Source organism: Nicotiana tabacum, chromosome 23 (assembly GCF_000715075.1).
Source record: "Nicotiana tabacum cultivar K326 chromosome 23, ASM71507v2, whole genome shotgun sequence".
NCBI classification, from domain to species: Eukaryota; Viridiplantae; Streptophyta; class Magnoliopsida; order Solanales; family Solanaceae; genus Nicotiana; species Nicotiana tabacum.
Genome location: NC_134102.1, coordinates 25,194,956 through 25,215,090, shown reverse-complemented (window position 1 = coordinate 25,215,090; position 20,135 = coordinate 25,194,956).

Sequence of the window (20,135 nt, the reverse complement as noted above, 5' to 3'; positions counted from 1 at the left end):
AGGTAGAGCTCAGTCTAGAGCTCGAGCAACAACACCTGTTGTAGAACCTCGGGTGGATTTGGAAGCGGAGGTTCCAACTCAGACTGTACCTGTTGGACCAGTTTAGGTCCCGAAAGAATTCATAGCTACTCTAGTGCTTCAGGACTCTCCAGTCCGTTTGGTGAGCCTTATGGAGGGTGTGGCCCAAAATGGTACATTTCCAGTGGCACCAACCGTCTCACAGGCTGGGGGAGGAGCACAAACTCCCCTACTTCCGCTCCGGAGCATATGGCCCCTCAGTATCAGGATCCAACAGCCCCGCTAGTTAAGGTATTTCAGCCGGTGGTTACGGCACAGGCCGGTGATAGGCCCGCCATATCTTCTGAGGCTTTATTGAGGTTGAACAAGTTTACTAAGCTCTTTGCAGTTCACTTCAGTGGTGAACCTTTTGAGGACCCACAGGATTATCTTGATAGCTACCACGAGGTACTGCGGAATATGGGTATAGTCGAGACCAATGAGGTGGATTTTGCTATGTTCCAGATGACGGGTTTGGCCAAGAGATGGTGGAGAGATTATATGTTGACCAGACCAGCTGGGTTGCCTACACTTACCTGGGATCAGTTCTCTCAGCTATTTCTAGAGAAGTATCTCCCTGTCACACTGAGAGAGGATTACCGCAGGCAGTTTGAGCATCTCCAGTAGGGCAGTATGACCGTTACTCAGTATGAGACCCGTTTTGTGGATCTAACCCGCCATGCTACTATCTTGATCCCTACTGATAGGGAGAGGGTAAGGATATTCATTGAGGGACTCACTTACCTTATCAGGTTTTAGATGGACAAGGAGACCAGGAGTGATATTTCCTTTCAGGCGGCTGCAACTATTGCTAGACGGATAGAGATGGTTCTTTCTTAGGAAAGGGGACAAGTGTTTGATAAGAGACCTCGTCAGTTCGGTAGGTTCAGTGGTGCCTCGTCTGGAGGCAGGGTAATTTTGGTAGAGGCCATATTGTGTGTTATCCTGACCAGTTAGCTTACAGTGCATCACCAGCTCCTATTAGTGCACCTCCGATCCAGAGTCATCAGAGTGGTTATCCAGGTTAACATGGCCAGTCCCAGGGTCAGCAGTCACAGCAACTGAGGGCTTGTTATACTTGTGGGGACCTTAGGCATGTTGCTAGATTTTACCCCTTGTCTCAGCGCAGCATGCATCAGTAGGATTCTCGTGCTATGATTCCAGTACTAGCTGTTCCGCCACCCGCCCAGCCAGCTAGGGGCAAGGGTCAGATAGCTGGAGGTGGAGGTTAGGTCATTAGAGGTGGAGGCCAGCCAGCTAGAGGCCGTCCCAGAGATACAGCTCCGAGAGGTGGGACCATCCCTGATTTTATGCTTTTCTACCTAGGCCCGAGGCCGAATTGTCTGATGCCGTGATCACAAGTATTGCTTCAGTTTGCCATAGAGATACTTTAGTTCTATTTGATCCAGGATCTACTTATTCCTATGTGTCCTCCTATTTTGCTTCATATATGGTTGTGCCTCGTGATTCTCTAAGTGCTTTTGTGTGTGTGTCCACACCGGTGGGAGATTCTATTGTGGTAGATCATGTCTATCATTCGTGTGTGGTTACTATTGGCAGTCTTGAGACTATCGTGGATCTTCTACTTGTTGATATGGTAGATTTCGATGTCATCTTGGGTATGGATTAGTTGTCACCTTATCATGCTATATTGGATTGTCAAGCCAAAATGGTGACCCTAGCTATGCTGGGGTTGCCTCAATTAGAATGGAAAAGGACTGGTCATTCGACCAGCATGTTATCTCTTATGTGAAGGCTCGACGTATGGTCAAGAAGTGCTGTCTAGCTTATTTGGCTCATATTCGTGATTCTAGTGCGGATGTTCCTTGTATGGATTCAATCCCAGTTGTCCGTGAGTTTTCAGATGTATTTCCTGCATATTTGTCGGGGATGCCACCCGACAGAGATATTGACTTCTATATTGATTTGGCTCTGGGCACTCAGCCCATTTCTATTTCACTATACCGTATGGCCCCGCCGGAGCTAAAGGAATTAAAGGAGCAGTTACAAGACTTGCTTGACCAGGGATTCATTAGACCCAGCGTCTCGCCCTGGGGTGCACCAATGTTATTTGTAAATAAGAAAGACGGTTCAATGCGGATGTGTATAGATTATCGACAGTTGAACAAGGCTACTATCAAGAACAAGTATCATTTGCCAAGAATTGATGACTTATTCAATCAACTTCAGGGTGCCAAGGTATTTTCAAAGATCGATTTGAGGTCTGGTTACCATCAGTTGAAGATTAGGGCATCTGGTGTCCCTAAGATAACTTTTCGGACTTGGTATGGGCATTACAAATTCCTAGTGATGTCATTTGGGCTAACAAATGCCCCATCAACATTTATGGATTTGATGAACCGGGTATTCAAGACCCTATTTGGATTCTTTTGTGGTTGTATTCATTGATGATATCTTGATTTACTCCAGTAGTCGAGAGAAGCATGAGCAGCATCTTCGGATTGTGCTTCAGACTTTGAAAAATAATCAGTTATATGCCAATTTTTCAAAATATGAATTTTGGTTAGACTCAGTTGCCTTTTTGGGGCATGTTGTATCGGCAAAAGACATAAAAATGGATCCTAAGAAGATTGAGGCAGTTCAGAATTGGCCTAGACCTACTTTAGCTACAGAGATCCGGAGTTTCCTGGGTTTGGTAGGTTATTATCGCCAGTTCGTGGAGGGGTTTTCATCCATAGCATCCCCACTGATCAAATTGACCTAGAAAGGTGCCCCATTCAGATGGTTAGACGGGTGTGAGTTGAGCTTTCAGAAGCTCAAGACTGCTTTGACTACGACGCCAGTGTTGGTATTGCCCACAACTTTCAGGATCTTATACGGTGTATTGTGATGCATCTCGCATTGGGCTTGGTGCAGTATTAATGCAAGATGGTAAAGTGATTGCATACGCGTTGCGGTAGTTGAAATTTCATGAGAAAAATTACCCTGTTCATGACTTAGAATTGGTAGCCGTTATTCATACGTTGAAGATTTGGAGGCACTACCTTTACAGTGTTTCGTGTGAGGTATTCACTCATCACCATAGTCTACAGTACCTATTCAAACAAAAATATCTCAATTTAAGGTAGAGAAGATGGTTGGAGCTGTTGAAAGACTATGATATCACCATTTTGTATCACCCCGGAAAGGCCAATGTGGTGGCCGATGCTTTGAGTAGAAAGGCTATGAGTATGGGAAGCCTTGCGTACATTCCGGTTGGTGAGAGACCGTTAGCTTCAAATATTTAGACTTTGGTCAATCAGTTCTTGAGATTATATGTTTCAGAGTCTAGTCGGATTCTAGCTTGCACAGTCGCCCGGTCTTCCTTGTATGAGCACATTAGAGAGCGACAGTATGATGATCCTCATTTTTTTGTCCTTAAGGACACAGTGCGGAACGGTCGTGCCAAACATGTTGCTGTAGGGGAAGATGAAGTTATGCGGATGCAGGGTCATATTTGTGTGCCTAATGTGGATGGGCTTCGTGAATTAATTCTTGAGAAGGCCCACAGTTCCCGGTATTCTATTCATCCGAGTGCCACCAAAAAACATCAAGATTTGAGGCAACATTATTGGTGGAGGAGAATGAAGAAGGATACAGTTGCATATGTAGCTCGATGTTTAAATTGTCAGCAACTCAAGTATGAGCATCAGAGACCTGGTGGTTTTCTACAGAAGTTAGAAATTCCTGAGTGGAAGTGGGAGCGTATCACTATGGATTTTGTTGTTGGGCTTCCACGGACTCAGAGAAAGTTCGACGCAGTATGGGTCATTGTGGATAGGTTGACCAAGTCAGCACATTACATTCCAGTAGTAGTTACCTATTCTTCAGAGCGATTAGCGAAGATTTACATCCGCGAGATAGTCTGCCTTCATGGTGTGCCCGTGTCTATCATTTCTGATCAGAGTACGTAGTTTACCTCGCACTCCTGGAGGGCTGTACAACGTGAGTTAGGCACGTAGGTTGAGTTGAGTACAATATTTCATCCACAGACAGACTGACAATCAGAGCGCACTATTCAGCTATTAGAAGATATGTTTCACGCTTGTGTTATAGACTTTGGAGGTTCTTGGGATCAGTTCTTGCCACTTGCGGAGTTTGCCTATAATAACAGCTACCAGTTGAGTATTCAAATGGCTCCTTATAAAGCATTATACATGAGGCTATGTCGTTCGCCAGTTAGCTGGTTTGAACCGGGAAATCTTCCGTTGTTGGGTACCGATTTGGTACAGGATACCTTGGATAAGGTCAAGGTTATTCAGGATCGACTTCGCACAGCTCAGTCTAGGCAAAAGAGTTATGCCGACCGTAAAGTTCGTGATGTTGCATTCATGGCAGGAGAAAGAGTATTGCTCCGGGTTTCACCTATGAAAGGTGTAATGAGATTCGGAAAGAAGGGCAAGTTAAGCCCTAGGTATATCGGACCCTTTGAAATTATTGAAAGGGTAGGTGAAGTAGCCTACATGCTTGCACTACCACCTAGTTATCAGCAGTTCATCTGGTGTTCCATGTATCCATACTCCGGATATACCACGGTGATCCATCCCATGTATTAAATTTTAGTTCAGTCCAATTAGACAAAGATTTGACTTATGAAGAGGAGCCGGTAGCTATTCTAGCCCGGCAGGTCCGACAGTTGAGGTCTAAGAGTTATCCTTCAGGGGTTTGCCGCTTTGATATAAAATATTCATATGTTAATGGTGTTTCTCCCTGAAGGAGATATTTGTCACAAAGTTGGTGGTAAAAATATTGAAATTCTTGATTTCTGACATTTATAAATTTAGAATTGTCTTTATATTGTTTGTTTGTTTATGATGTTCTCTCATGATACAAGAAGTGTCTGAGCAATATTTGATAGTACAAAATATATCAAAAACTCCTGAAGAACTAACTGTTTGTCTAGAAGACACGTGACACCAGTAGTGTCCGAATAATATTAGATTGTGGATAATAAATGAAGGCTCTCAAATATCTTATATACAAATATGCCATTCATATTATATGATTATAGTCAAAACATATGTTGTAGTAAACCCGAAGCTTAATGATATAAATGGCTATCATATTGAGACCACAAATGATTGGAAGATTAAAAATCTTCATGTTTTCACAATCATAGGGGGTAAAATAATATATATGTGAGAAGTTACCCCCCTTATTCTTCAATTTGTACTACATCATGTATCACAGTAAATCAGAAGTTTACTAATGCAAAAGCAGTCACAGTAAACCAAAAGTTTTACTGAGAAAAAAGTAGCTACTGTAAACCAGAAATTTACTGATACAAAAGTAACCACAGTAAATCAGAAGTTTACTAATGCAAAAGTTTATGCCATAGTAAACCAGAAGTTTACTTAGAGATAGCACATGCCATGATAAACTTGAAGTTTTCATTTGCCACTTTAAAATGAGCTATTTGAGAATCAGATAAGCATATACTGATGAACTAGAAGATTCTTCAAGAATTCTCTTGTGTTGCTTGTTCTCAAAATAAATTGATTATACCAGTTAAAGTTGAAACTAAAACTCCTGAATTCTGGAATATATAAAAGGTGAATATGGGCCCATTCACCTATCATGTGAACCACTTATAGATGCATATATGAGATGGTTACATGTGTGTTTATTGTCAACCCGTGGTTTGGAATTTAAAATTATTTTTCTCAATTAAGAGCATAATTTTCAGATTATGAAATCAAGATAGTTCATCTTGATGATGCTGGTTTATATCCAAACTAGTTTAACATTGAATACCTCCTATTAATGGCTAAACTATTGCTTATGAGAACAAAGCCTTATGTGTTGGTCTAAGATTTTCTAAATTGCATACATCAGCACTTGTATGCATCAGACCAATAAAATATGATAAGTACTCCTCTCACAATTGGTTTAGGATCAGAAACCAAATATTTTTACTATCTAATAACTTTTTATGTGTGGTATATGATTAATTTCTCTACCACAATATACAAATATATGTTTCTCAAATAAGATTGGGTATATGTGTTAGTTTTTCTAACATTTGGGGGATAGAATAAACAACTGAAAAATATGCTATATGAATCGAATTATCATTAATATGATCCTCACTTAGAATATAATTCAAGTCAAATGCTAGAAGCATTTGTTGATCCAAAATTATATATCATATTTCAGCTACAAATGCTCCTATTAAAATTAAAGTCCCTGAAGGATAAAGTTTACTGCACGCATGAAGCGTAGTAAACCGATCGGTTCCAAAGGTAACAATCCTTGAAAAAATGATAGGAGAAAATGATCATAATGAGGAGGAAATCAGCTCTAGAAGATCCTACGACATAACATTTCATGAAACTCTAGAAGAAGTTTAGGTACCTGAAAATAAAGAAAGTGATGAGATCTCAACAAGTTATGTCACTTGGAAACCGATACAAAATGATCATCGGCGATATATTTGATACAATATAGTACACAATATTATAAATGATTGTGAGGATTGGACCTGTAATCCAGACACCTGAAGATGTCATGCCATCTAAATGCAAGCCATAACCTATACGACCCATTTGATTAAGTATATATGAAGATCCCTGAAAGATTTAAAATTCATGAAACATATAGTTCAAAGTATCGTGAAATGTACTCAATCATAATACAAAGATCTTTGTACGATTTAAATCAATATGGGCGTATGTGATACAATCGCCTCATGAATATTTGCTGAAAAAAGGTTCTGTAAGTGATGTTATTTGTCCATATATTTTATAATAAAAATGTCATCAGAATTCGTTATACTTGTTGTTTATATTGATGACATAAATCTTGTTGGAACTCCAGAAGAGCTCCAAAAAGGCAATTGAATATCTTAAGAAAGAATTTGAGATGAAAGATCTTAGAAAGACAAAACTTTGTCTTGGGCGGCAAATTGAACATTTAGCAGACAAGATCTTTTTACATCAATCTGCCTATACAAAAAGGGTCTTAAAATGCTTTTACATGGACAAAGCGCACCCATTGAGTATACCAATGGTTGTTCGATCACTTGAAGTGAATAAGGATCCGTTCCAACCTCCAGAAGAGGATGAGGAACTCCTTGGTCCTGAAACAGCCTATCTCAGTGCAATTGGTGCACTTATGTATCTTGCTAATGCTACAAGGCCTGACATAGCATTTTCTGTTAATTTACTAGCAATATATAGCTCTTATCATACATGGAGACATTTGAATGGGATTAAGTATACTTTGCGATATTTAAAGGGAACTCTTAATATTATTTTTTTTATGCTAACAAAGGTAGTACAGATCTTGATGGTTATGCAGATGCATATTATTTATCTGATCCCTAAAGCTCGATCTCAAATCGGGTACATATTTAGATGTGGAGGTACTAACATATCATGGTGCTCCACTAAGAAATTAATTGTTGCTACTTCTTCAAATCATGCTGAGATAATAACTATTCATGAAGCAAGTATGGAATGCGTATTGTTGAGATCAATGTTTCATTTTATTCAAGAAAAATATGGTTTGGAATATGATAAAAGATCCACAATTTTATACGAAGACATTGCTGCATGTATAGCCCAATTAAATGGGGGATTTATAAAAGGAGATAGAACGAAGCACATTTCACCAAAATTATTCTACACACATGATCTTCAGAAAAAATGGTGACATCAATGTGCAACAAATTCGTTCAAGTGATAATCCAGCATATTTGTTCACTAAATCTTTGCCAATTTTAACTTTTTAGAAGATGGTATACAAGATTGGAACGTAGAGACTCAAATATTTGGAACAAGGTTTGCATCAGGGGGAGTGAAATACACGCTGTACTCTTTTTTCCTTACTAAAGTTTTTTCCATGGGATTTTTCTTGTAAAGTTTTTAATGAGGCAGCTAGAATTGCGTATTACTAAATATGTGTACTCTTTTTCCTTCACTAGGATTTTTTTCACTGGATTTTTCCTAGTAAGGTTTTAACGAGGCACAATATCTTTTAATGAACATTCAAGGGGGAGCGTTATGAAAATAATTATAATGTGAACGTCCATTTATTACTCCGCTATAGATAATCTTCCTGAAGAAGATTATCCATTTGGTACTCTATTGAAGTTTATCTACAAGCAACTGATGTAGACAGGTTGCAATCAAGTCAATAAAATGATTTGCAGTAGCTTCTTATTAAACGGGAAGGTTGCAAGCAGCTCATGCAGACAACTTATAAGCAGCTCAAGAAAAGTCTCGCAGCTGCTTCCTGAAAAGCCTCGCAACTGCTTCCTTTCTTCCATAAATAAAGGAGTTTTCAGTTCATTATGTACATCAGTTTGAAGTTGAATAATATATCAGTTTCTCTCTATATTTATCTTTACTTTACAATCTTTATTTTATAACACGTGCAACTTTTACATCTCTCTGGTTGCAATCTCTTAGGTTCCAGTTGGAAGGGCTAATTTTAGTTCATTTTATATATAAAAAAAATACCTATGAGTTCAAAACTCCGAAGTCCTAATGTTTGGGTAAAGTCCATTAAAAAGAAATTGAATATTTATTCCTTGCTAGTCCTTTTTCATCATTTATTATCCATGCTAATCATATTCTTGGAAGGCAAGATTTTGAATGATAATTAAATTTGATTTTTATATGTGAAATTCACTTGATGGTCTCGTAATTTAATATAGCTTACTTAGTTATTCATGCGAGGTACTTCTTTCATCTAAGGGATGAAGATATTGCTTTAAAATAAGTCCTTAAGATTATCAAAAAGTATAATCATCTAACAAAAGATTAAAGTAAGGTTCTACAAAATAAAAGAAAAATTTAAATTGTTTCCAAGAAAACTTTCGTTGGACTTACATGTATTGAGCATAGCGTCATGCTCTTATTTTAGAAGGATATCTATATTGATTATATATGGATATAATTCAAGAATAAAAATAACATCCCCTTTATTAACGTGAAATGGCATTTATATGTATACAAATGAATAATAAGTTCATTCCAGTGAATTCATACTTATGGAGTTATGGTTCGATCCAATTTAAGAGTTTAAATTAGACATGATTAAATCATTTCATGTATTTTGCGTTTATTCATTTGTATATTGAAATAAAATAAGTCCAATTCAAGTGAAGTTAATAGGATTGATGCATTGTTACTGTTTTTTATATTGATTGGAAACTCCAAAATACTATTATACTCATATTGGATCTTCTAAAAAAAAAAGAAATAATTGTTAGAGGCACTCGAACTTTTTTTTTGACGGATGCAACATAAAATTTTTCCATCGTCGCATTGATTTCCCTCAAATTTGAGGATTTTTCTATTTCCCCCCTTTCTAAAGTTTTAGGGGTCGGTTATAGGGATTAGGAGTTATCCAATATAGAATTTGTCTAGTATTTAATTTTGGATATAAGCTAAAATTAAGATAAGGTATACCATAATCATAAAATTATTTATCCCATATAGAAAATAAGATTATTTATTTTGGTTCATCCATATTGCGGTTCAATAACTATAATTCTGATTATAATCTCAAAATAACCTAGTTTTCTACCAGACGACCCCTTAAGGGTTTTACCCATTAATGCCTTTCTTAGCTCTTATGAACATATATTGTGTCATCTAATATTGTTAAGATTTTGAATATTAAAAAGACTAAATCTAGTTAAGTGTATGTTTAAAGGACCATCACAAAACTATCCCAAAGATAAGGAACTATTTTAGTCATTTTCTCGGCATTACCATGCCCATCAGCAATGCTTCCTCCAATTCTATCTCCTCCTTAATCATCTTTCACCTCCGCTTTCCTACTCACCTATTTCACCCTTCATTTCTCCTTTATTATTAATCACTCCCCCATCACTACCACTTACCATTGCTATAAAATAAGAAATAAAAAAAATAATACACTACTTAATAAAAGTCATATTTTTTTGGTTATTGCAGCGGAAAAGTCACTTAGCGATGCTTTATTATTATTATTATTATTATTATTATTATTATTATTATTATTATTTTACTCTTTTCAATCTGTATTATGGACTTATCTACAGAACAAATAAATCTTATTTATAAGGTTTTGCATCCGAAAAACACCAACTGTACATTTTAATTATCGCTACTTTGAGACAGATGCTCCTAAAGGTGTTTCCTTCTTAATTAGTGTAGTTATTCTTCTGTGATGCTGATCTGCTTTGATTGAGATGGAATACAAATATGAATTTATAGGAAAAGAAGAGATTGCTGTAGGACTAACGAGTGATATTGATACACCTAATTTGAAATTAGAAGTGTAGTATGCAAAGCACAAGTGCACCTTTTGCATTTGCCCTTTTAACCGTCAGAGTGATTCTCATACGACTGAATATCAAAATTAATACAGCTCTAAGGTGGAGCATAATTTGCTTTGCTACTTTCTACTTCCTGTTGGGCCACAATGAACTTTGGAGGTCATTTTGAATTGCTATTTCTCTATATTGGAGGAATATGTCATGCTAATCCTATCCTATTTTTTGTGACAATAAAACAAGAACAGTATTCTCAAAATAAAAACACATTTCACACAATTTAATCTTTCTAGTGCAATCAATAAGTTTTTGTGACAATTTATTATATACAGTATAATCTCCATCCATCAATACAATATCCTCCAATGATGAAGATAAGTAAAAAAAAAAAGAAAAAAAAAGAAGCAGCTACTAAAAGAAGAAGATGCATTAAGAAAGTAAAACAATGATAATGTAGCAACAAATTAGGGGTAAGGTCTGCGTACACACTATCCTCCCCATACTCCACGGTGAGGGACAATACTGGGTATGTTGTTATTTTAATATAGCAACAAACATGGGATGACAGAGGGGCAAACATAGGGGTTGAGTGGAGAAGGATACAATGATGGTTGGATGACGAGAAGAGTAGATTGCAAGCAGGAAATAAGAGGAGAAATGTGTCACTGGGATCATCCCCATGACTTAGGTCTAGTGATAAGAGTGTAATATGTAATGTGCGGATTAGGTGTACGTTACGAGTTTGAATCCTAACGAAGATAAATTCTGCAAAAACCTAGTATTTAAGTGAAGAAGGGTAGAGGAGCGGGCCAATTACATATCGATTTCGAACCTTGTGACATTGACCCTCAGAGATTTCTCAATTATATATAAAAAAAAATGCTTTACTGGGATCTAAAGCTTATACCATATATACTAAGCATCTCTCTCGTATTGTGCGAAAGTGAAACTTGATCCAATCAATAGTGGATTTAAGCTTAACAACGGCATTTATACTAGAGAAGCAATGACATGGAAGAGGTTGCATGGCATGACATACGCATTGTATGGGGTAAAATTGGTTAGTGATAGTTGGACGAATGACAAAGTGACACGTCGAACTAAAGATAGGTAAGACGTGAGTCAATAAATAACTGTCACCGGATGCAAGTATGTGACCGGTGCTGGATGAATCCCGAAGATAAAGTAGCCGATAGCAAAAGATTCGAAGAATTGGCATCGAATAACATTCAATGAGAAACCGTTACAGAGAATATCTGTATTTATAGCCTACCGTTATACGACCATCAATGACGATTTTATTCTTATTCAAGATGAGCTTGATTTGAGGATCTTGTCTCCCTAAATATAGCTATAAATAGGAGAATTAACATCCACTGTAGGACACAAAATATTATGTATAAAAAAGCTATATTCTGCTCTAAAAAACTATAGAATTATTTACTTTCTTCTGATCTTGATATTGCTTGTACTTCTGCTACCGGAAAGAGTAAACTCATCCTTTAATTTTATTTCACAATCTTATTTCTATTATTATTCGTTTCGTATTTTTGGGTCAAATCGATTCACTCGTCTATAAACTGCGTTACAAATTCAACTGTACCATTTTACGAGTAAACAACTTGGCACCCACCGTGGGGCATAGACAATTGTGTAATTACTTTGATCCATTCTTCTGTTACTAACAAATTTTGATTCTTTTTTTAGCAAAAGAAAAATAAAAATGGCAGCTAACGATGTCAACAATGTTTACAATGTTGGGACACACAATGAACGTGTAAGATATGTTTCAACGTGATGTTTTAACAAGCGACACCCGCAATGAAGGAGATGAAACAACTCATGTTCGTGAAAGACAAAATCCTATACATGTGAGGAGTCCAACCCCTAATGATGCGGATAATAAACACGTTGTTGAGATGGTCAAAATCTTGAGAGAACATCAAAAAACGATTATGGATCACCTTTCGAGGCAAGATCGGGTGATGATAGAATTAGCAGGCGCTATCAGGTGCTTCCAATAATGCTAATGGAAGGGCTATGATTCCTCCCAGTGTTCTCGCAAACCAAATGGTTCAAAGAACCGATAATGACACTCTAAGGGAGGAGATCGATTTCGACGAAGCAGGAGGTACCGGTAGTGGATCTGGGAACAACAACTTAAATGATCCTTTCAAAACCGAGTTCATGAGTTTCATGACAGAAATAAATGAGTGAATCAGAATGCAAAGGAATTTCATGCTCGGATGTATCATATCCCGGGAGCGCCACCGGTGTTAAAAGGACCAGATTCAAAGAAGTATACTTAATTGTCGTTCAAACCTAGTGCGGCACCGGAGTTGATCCCAAAGAGTTTTAAAATGCAGATATACCAAAATATGACGGGACTTCGGATCCACAGGAATACATTATGACTTACACTACACAGTAAAGGGAAACAACCTGGCTCAGCATGAGATCGAATCTGTTTTATTGAAAAAGCTTGGCGAAACCCTAACGAAGAGGGCCTTAACTTGGTATTCTCTCTTACCCGAGTATTCGATTGATTATTTGAAAAAGCTTGCAGATTCGTTTATCAAAGCTCATGCTGGAGAAAAGTTCCGACAAGGAAGGCAAATATATTCAGAGTATCCCAAAGAGAATCTGAACTGTTGCGAGAGTTTGTGATCCGGTTCCATAAAGAAAGGATGCTATTACCAGCGGTTCCGGATGAGTGGGTAGCGGAGGCATTTACAAAGGGTCTCAACTCACTGAGCTCCGATGCCACCCGAAAATTGAAGGAGAGTTTGCTCGAATTTCAGGCAACCATATGGGTAAATGTTCACAATCTCTATGAGTCAAAAATAAGAATTGAAGATGATCAACTTGGTTCTTCGGTGTCTTCCAAAGGAAGAAATCATGATTGAAATCAAGATAAGTTTAAAAATGATTTTGATTTAGATCGGAGGTCCTCTAGAAGTCATTTTCAACCTTACGAGAGGGCTGATGCGCGTGGAAATAAGGGTTTTAAGTCACTGGAAAGGTTTGCTTCCGACAGAAGATCAAACCATGGTCGAAGTAACAGTTCATTATAGGATAAAGAGACGTCGGGATCTCGAGATTCGATATATCCCAGATTATCTGACTACAACTTTAACATTAGTTTGGTAGAATTGGTGTCGACAATGAGGAACATTAAAGAATCTAGGTTCTCGAAACCAATCAGATCAGATCCTAGCTAAAGGGATCTTAACCTATGGTGTGAATTCCATGGGACTCACGGCCATAGGACTGGGGACCGCCGGCATCTTCGTGAAAAGGTGGCAATGTTGCTGAATAATGGTCACCTCAGAGAGTTTTTGAGCGACCGCGCCAAGAACAACTACGGAAGAAACTGGGATAATGCAGAACCATCAAAACCGGCAACAGGGTCATCCCGGATGACAATCAATATGATCTTCGGAGGAGATGAAGTCAATGGGGTGACATTTTTGGAAGCAAAGAATATATCGGTGACTCATGGCAAGGGGATCCGAGAAATCTTAGAAGATGACATCACCTTCACAGAGGAAGATGCCGATGGACTTCTTCTACCGCACTTTGATGTTTTGTTAATTTCTCTTAACATTTTAGATTTCAAAATTAAGAGCGTTTTGGTTGATCCAGGAAGTTCGGACAATATCATACAATTGAGAGCTTTGGAGAAAGTGAAGTTAACTGGGAACATCATTCCGACGACAAAGCTTCTAGATGGCTTCAACTTAACAAGTGTGACAACCCGAGGAGAAATTTTGCTGTCCACACATGCCGAATGAGTAACAACGACTACCCTGTTCGAAGTGATAGATGGCGACATGGGCTATAATGTAATTCTCAGTAGGTCTTGGATACATGAAATGAAGGATGTACCTTCAACATACCATCAACTGTTGAAATTCCCAACATCAGAAGAGATCAAGCAGGTCAGAGGATATTAACCGGCTATAAGGGAGATGAACGCAGTAACCATTTCCAGTAGCAAGGCCAAAGAAACGAGCAAATAGCAATTGCAGGAATCTGTGACCTCTTCCATCTCAATTGAAGATGATAAAGACAAGGAGTCATCAAGGTTATATAAGGTATTGAGGTCTTTTTAGGTACCAGAGGAGACAGATACGACCAAATCAACCGCAGAAGATCTCGAACATGTATCCTTGTTAGAAGAATTTTTGAAAGAAAATTCCATTTAGAAACGGAGTTGAGTCCCGAACTCAGGTTAAAAATTATGAATTTTTTAAAATCTAACGTTGATATTTTTGCATGGTCGCATTCAGATATGACAGGTATACCATTGGATATGGCAGTCTACAAATTGAGCATGGATCCAAACTTCCCTCCGGTAAGGTTGAAGAAACGACTGATAACAGAGGTCAGAAACAAGTTTGTTAAGGAAGAGGTAACCTGATTACTTAACATAGGTTCAATTCGGAAGGTATGTTACCCGAATTGGCTAGCTAATGTAGTACTAGTGTCTAAGAAGAATAACAAATTTAAAATATATGTAGGTTATAAAGATCTAAATAAGGCATACCCTAAAGACTCTTTCCTGTTGCCAAACATTGATAAAAAAATTGAAGCTACGGCCAGGCATGAGTTAATGAGTTTTCTTGATGCTTTCTCCGATATAATCAGATTAGGATGGATCTGGAATATCAAGAGAAAACTACTTTCATCACAAATTTTGGCACATATTGCTACAATGTGATGCCTTTTGGACTTAAAAATGCCGGAGCCATTTATCAGAGGCTTGTCAATAATATATTTGAAAAATAGATAGGTAAGACAATAGAATTTTATATTGACGACATATTAGTTAAGTCTCTTAATGCAGAAGATCATCTGAAACACCTCCGAGAGACGTTTGACGTTCTGAGAAAATACAATATGAAGCTCAACTCGGAGAAGTGTGCCTTCAGAGTTGGTTTTATTGTTGCTATAAACTATGGTCATTGGTATAGTGTGCCTCAATTGTGTAAAAATAAAGTACTCAAGGATAATGTGAATTGTTGGTTGACTCGAGGACGAGCAAAGTTTAAGTGTAGGGTGGTGATGTTTGGCTATAATTATATATTTTTAGTGCATTACTTACCTTACATTTAGGTGCTTTAATGCTAAATTATACTATATTTGTGCTTAATTGAGTTTATTTTATGTGTAGGTACTTTGAAGATAAAATTGGGAGGGAACTAAAAAGTTTATGTGTATTTTATACACTACAAGAATGGTTCATGATCATTACTTGATTGGAAATATTATAATGATATAATTATTGGACAATGATTGAAGTTTAGTATTATAAAAGAAGACAAAAGAAAGACAATTGCAAATTGAAAAAGAAAGGAAAAGAACAAGAAATTAAGGAATGCAAAATTTGGCAGCTAAGAACAAAGTGAATCAAAATCAGGCAGAAGTCAGGCAACGCGAGGCAATTTTCTCGCGTTTAAGCTCGCGTCGTGCAGTCTAGAGCGAGATGCTTCGCGTGTTCCGGGTTTCAAGCCTATTTTATCTCTTTTTTGGTTTTAGACTTGGTTATTTCGTCTAGGCCTTTTTCCTACACCTATAAATAGTCTTTAAACATCATTTTAAGGAGGATTGGATGAAGAGACCAACTTTGGAGGGACTTGAGACGAAGGGAGAGCACGGAGCCTCCGTGGAGGCCGGAATTCATCAGATTCCATCTTTCTTCCATCAAATTTAGTAATCTTTAGTTTTTCTTGATGATTTGTTGTTTTGCTACCATGTCTATATGGAGCTAAACTTCACGTTCTAGGGTTGTGGTTGTCATTAATATTGAAGTTTATTAATTATATTACCGTTAATTCAAGTTATCATCTTTGGTTGTTTCTCTAATTCTGTGCATAATTGCTTAATTGTTTGGCCAGCAGTTGAGTTCTATTTACTATCTATGCTATGCTTAGGAAAGCCGTGTTTAAATTGGAGTAGAATTAGAGAGAGCTTGTTTCTGAACCCTTGGCTCGGGGAAAGATTTCGCGGTTAGGATAGGAATATACCTAACAGTCTTGCTTAGTTGAATACCGTATTATATTCGTTCATGATAGATTCAAGACCATAGGAATATAGGGTTGATATATTATGGATAGACTGATAGTATTGTGGGAACATGCTATTTATATAAACGATCCGTTCAACTAGCAATCATAGATAATTTGAATTAACATGTGTAATTACGAACTTAATAGGATTGATAAACCGATCACAACCCTGGAATCTATATCTCCGTTAGTTACGTGTTTGGATTTCGTAATAGTAGTTGTAATAGAAAAGTTAAACTTTTGATCATCTTGGACAGTAAGTTGATTTTAGTTTGCTTAGTTAATGGTTAATCTAAGTCTCTGTGGGTTCGACATCCGACTTTCGAGTCACTTTATTACTTGACGGCCACGTATACTTGCGTGTATTTGGAGAACCAACAAGTTTTTGGCGCCGTTGCCGGGGACTTAGTTCTTGATTGTTTATCTAAGTTAAGCTTTTAATTGATTTCTGTTCAAGTTTTTAATTTTTCTATTTAGTTATTTTTCTAGATTGGAGTTTTACTTTTATCTTTACAAGTTTTGCTTATTTTTTTCTTTTTGTAAATATTTTTATTTTTATAAAAAATTAATTTTTCTCTTAGTGTGTTCATAGCTCTCTCAACATGACATCTAGGGATGAAATATCCGGAGGTAAGGTTATTGATGAAGACGCTTGATTGATCGAAGACTTTTATGGCCCGTCTTGTTGGGCTTGTCATGACCTGAACTCTGAGAGGTCTGAATTTGAATATGGGAGTAAGGGTTGGTATTGAGATGGATATTCATGATTAAGAGAATATGAGGAACGGCGTTATCTTGTAACAAAGTTGGTGAATGACTTGGTCGAAAGAGAGAGTTGATCTTGTATAAGAAATTGACAAGTTTGGCTTGACTACATTTGAGTGCAAAGGTTGATACGTTCAATGCCCAATAATTTAATGATGAGTTGTGTGAAATTGAAAAAAATCTTCTAGACCAAATTGAGAAGCTAAAACAAGAATACCAAGCATTAGGCCATATTTTTCTTGAGGATGCCAATGCTGAGAGGAGTGTTCTAAAGTCATGTGAGGAGGTAGATAATATTATATTTAAAGACTTTAGTGTGTGTACATATGAGGATATAAAGAATAATGCAATTTTAGAGTTAGGGCGTATTGGTCCTCAATCCATACATTTTTCAACATTGTGTTTGGATGATGACATGGAAATCGAGTCATCTGAGCCTTTGGAGGAGCCAATGGACGAGGAACCGGGTGCCTATATTCTTGAAAGAGCATAGCCACAGACTGGATGCCCTGTTAGGGGTACAATTCATAAGTTTGAGGTGGAGGAAAAAGTGGTTCAAGTCGTGCCGCGACATTAAATTATGCGCTTGTTGGGAGACAACCCAACTTTACTGCTTTCTTTTATTTTTATTTTTATTTTATTATTGTTGTAGTGTTTGTTTTTGTTTTTACGATTATAAGCATAGGAGACAAAGCCATTGGAAGAGTGCAAAAGCGAGCTAGATGGTGAGAACTAAGTGTGGGGTGATCACACAAAGGACCATGCTTGGGGGGAAGTCTGAGTACCCCGTGAACCGCTATTGCTTTGGCCTTTGGCCTTTCAGGAAGTTTCTTGTCCACCCTCATTATTATTTTACTTTATTTGTGCATTGGGGACACTGCCCTCCTTTAAGTGTGAGGTGGGAGAATTTCTCTAGATAATTAGTAGTAATATGTTAGAAAATATTAACTTCTTATTTTAATTTTAGCTTCTTATTTTTGTTTTCATAGTTGTGTAGTATTTTAGTAGCTTAATTTATTTTTATTAAATGTGAAAAATAAAATTAAAAAAATTGGAAAAGGTAGAAAAATTGGACTTTTCCCGACGATGGATCTCCTAGACAGTAAGTCTAAACAAAAATCCAAAAATATGTCTTTTAGCTTTCTTTAGGTAGTAATAGTCCCCTGTGGTTTTTCTTTATACCTCAGTTCTTTTCCATGGTATGTAGTTTGAACCGGGTAGTAGTTTTTTCTCTTATTTTTAAAGTAGATTAGAAATTAGGGAATAAATAGAGGAAGAAAAATGAGATTCCTAGACGCCCTTGACTTGTCTGATAGTAGCATATTTAGGTTTTGGCATGCGTAGTATCTTCCCTATATGCTAAAAGTGCTTATTATGCCTTGGTTATTTGGATAACATGTTTTGTGAAGCCTCTGTCTCATTTTCTTGACTTATGTTCACTTTGTGCTTAATGCTTAACATCTCGTGGCTCCGTGAATAATTGCATTAGTTTGAGAGTCTGAATGAAACCGTCCTTAGTGAGTCATGTTCCATGTGTGGTGAGGTTTTTGTATAGTCCATGTTATTGTGCTTGTGTCTAGAACTTGCCCGGTATGTGAGTCGAAGCAAAATTTTAGGTGATACTCGGTTTGAAAAATAATTTAGGCTATCTTTGTTCTTTTTGAGTTTAATGCTTATCACAAATAAAAGTTATCCCTATTTTAACCCTGTTGAGCCTATAAACTTTTATTTGGTACCCACATTACAAGCCTATACCTTTTTTATTCTTAATTGACGTTGTTTTGATCCTTTTACCTCTTAAAGCACTTTAATGGTGAGATGAGCACTAAAGAAGTAAGAAGGGACTAAGTGTGGGGTGGCTTACGAGTGGAACCAATGAAAGGAAGAAATGTGCACTTATTTTGTAAAAGAATGCACCACTAGTGAAAATTACAAAAGAGAGAAAAAAAAAGTCTTTAGATAAATAAATTGATATCTTGTTCTAGCTAGTGGGGTATAAAGTAAGGTAGTGCTTAAAGAAAAAGGGAACATTGTTGGGAGTGATTGAAGTTGTGAAATTAAAGTGGATTGAGAAATTATGCACTTAAAGTTTATCATGTGATGTGTTAAAGTGCTTAGGAGGATTAGCCACTATTCCTAAAATATATCCTACCCGTCCCTTAGCCCACATTACAACCATAAAAAAGTTCTAATTGATTTTAGATCGAGTGAGCCTACATTAGTAGATATTTACATTATGGGCAAGCCTATGGTACCAATTGCATGCATGTGACTTCTTTTGTGAGAGTGAGAGATTTTCTTTTATATATATGAGTCCTTAAAATATATTTGAGCATTTGACTTAAATGTATGGTTTCAACTTACTCTCTTGTTCTTGTTGTGAGGGCACATGGTCTCCCGAGGGATAGGTAACGTTATTAGACTTCTCTCTATGATGTTGGGTGTTCAAGCCATGAGTGCATTGTGACATTGAGTTGATTTTTGAGGCTAGGATTTTTAAGAGCATGTTGTTTTTGTTGTGAATATTAGTAAAGTATGGAATAAGAAAAGGGAAGTGTATGTGATTGCATATGCTAGAGTTTAATTGTTGCTATAAACTATGATCATTGGTATAGTGTGCCTCAATTGTGTAAAAACAAAGTGCTCAAGGATAGTGTGAATTGTTGGTTGACTCGAGGACGAGCAACGTTTAAGTGTGGGGTAGTGATGTTTGGCTATAATTATATATTTTTAGTGCATTACTTACCTTACATTTAGGTGCTTTAATGCTAAATTATACTATATTTGTGATTAATTGAGTTTATTTTATGTATAGGTACTTTGGAGATAAAATTAGGAGCGAACTAAAAAGCTTATGTGTATTTTATACACTACAAGAATGGTTCATGATCATTTATTAATTGGAAATATTATAATGATATAATTATTGGACAATGATTGAAGTTTAGTATTATAAAAGAAGACAAAAGAAAGAC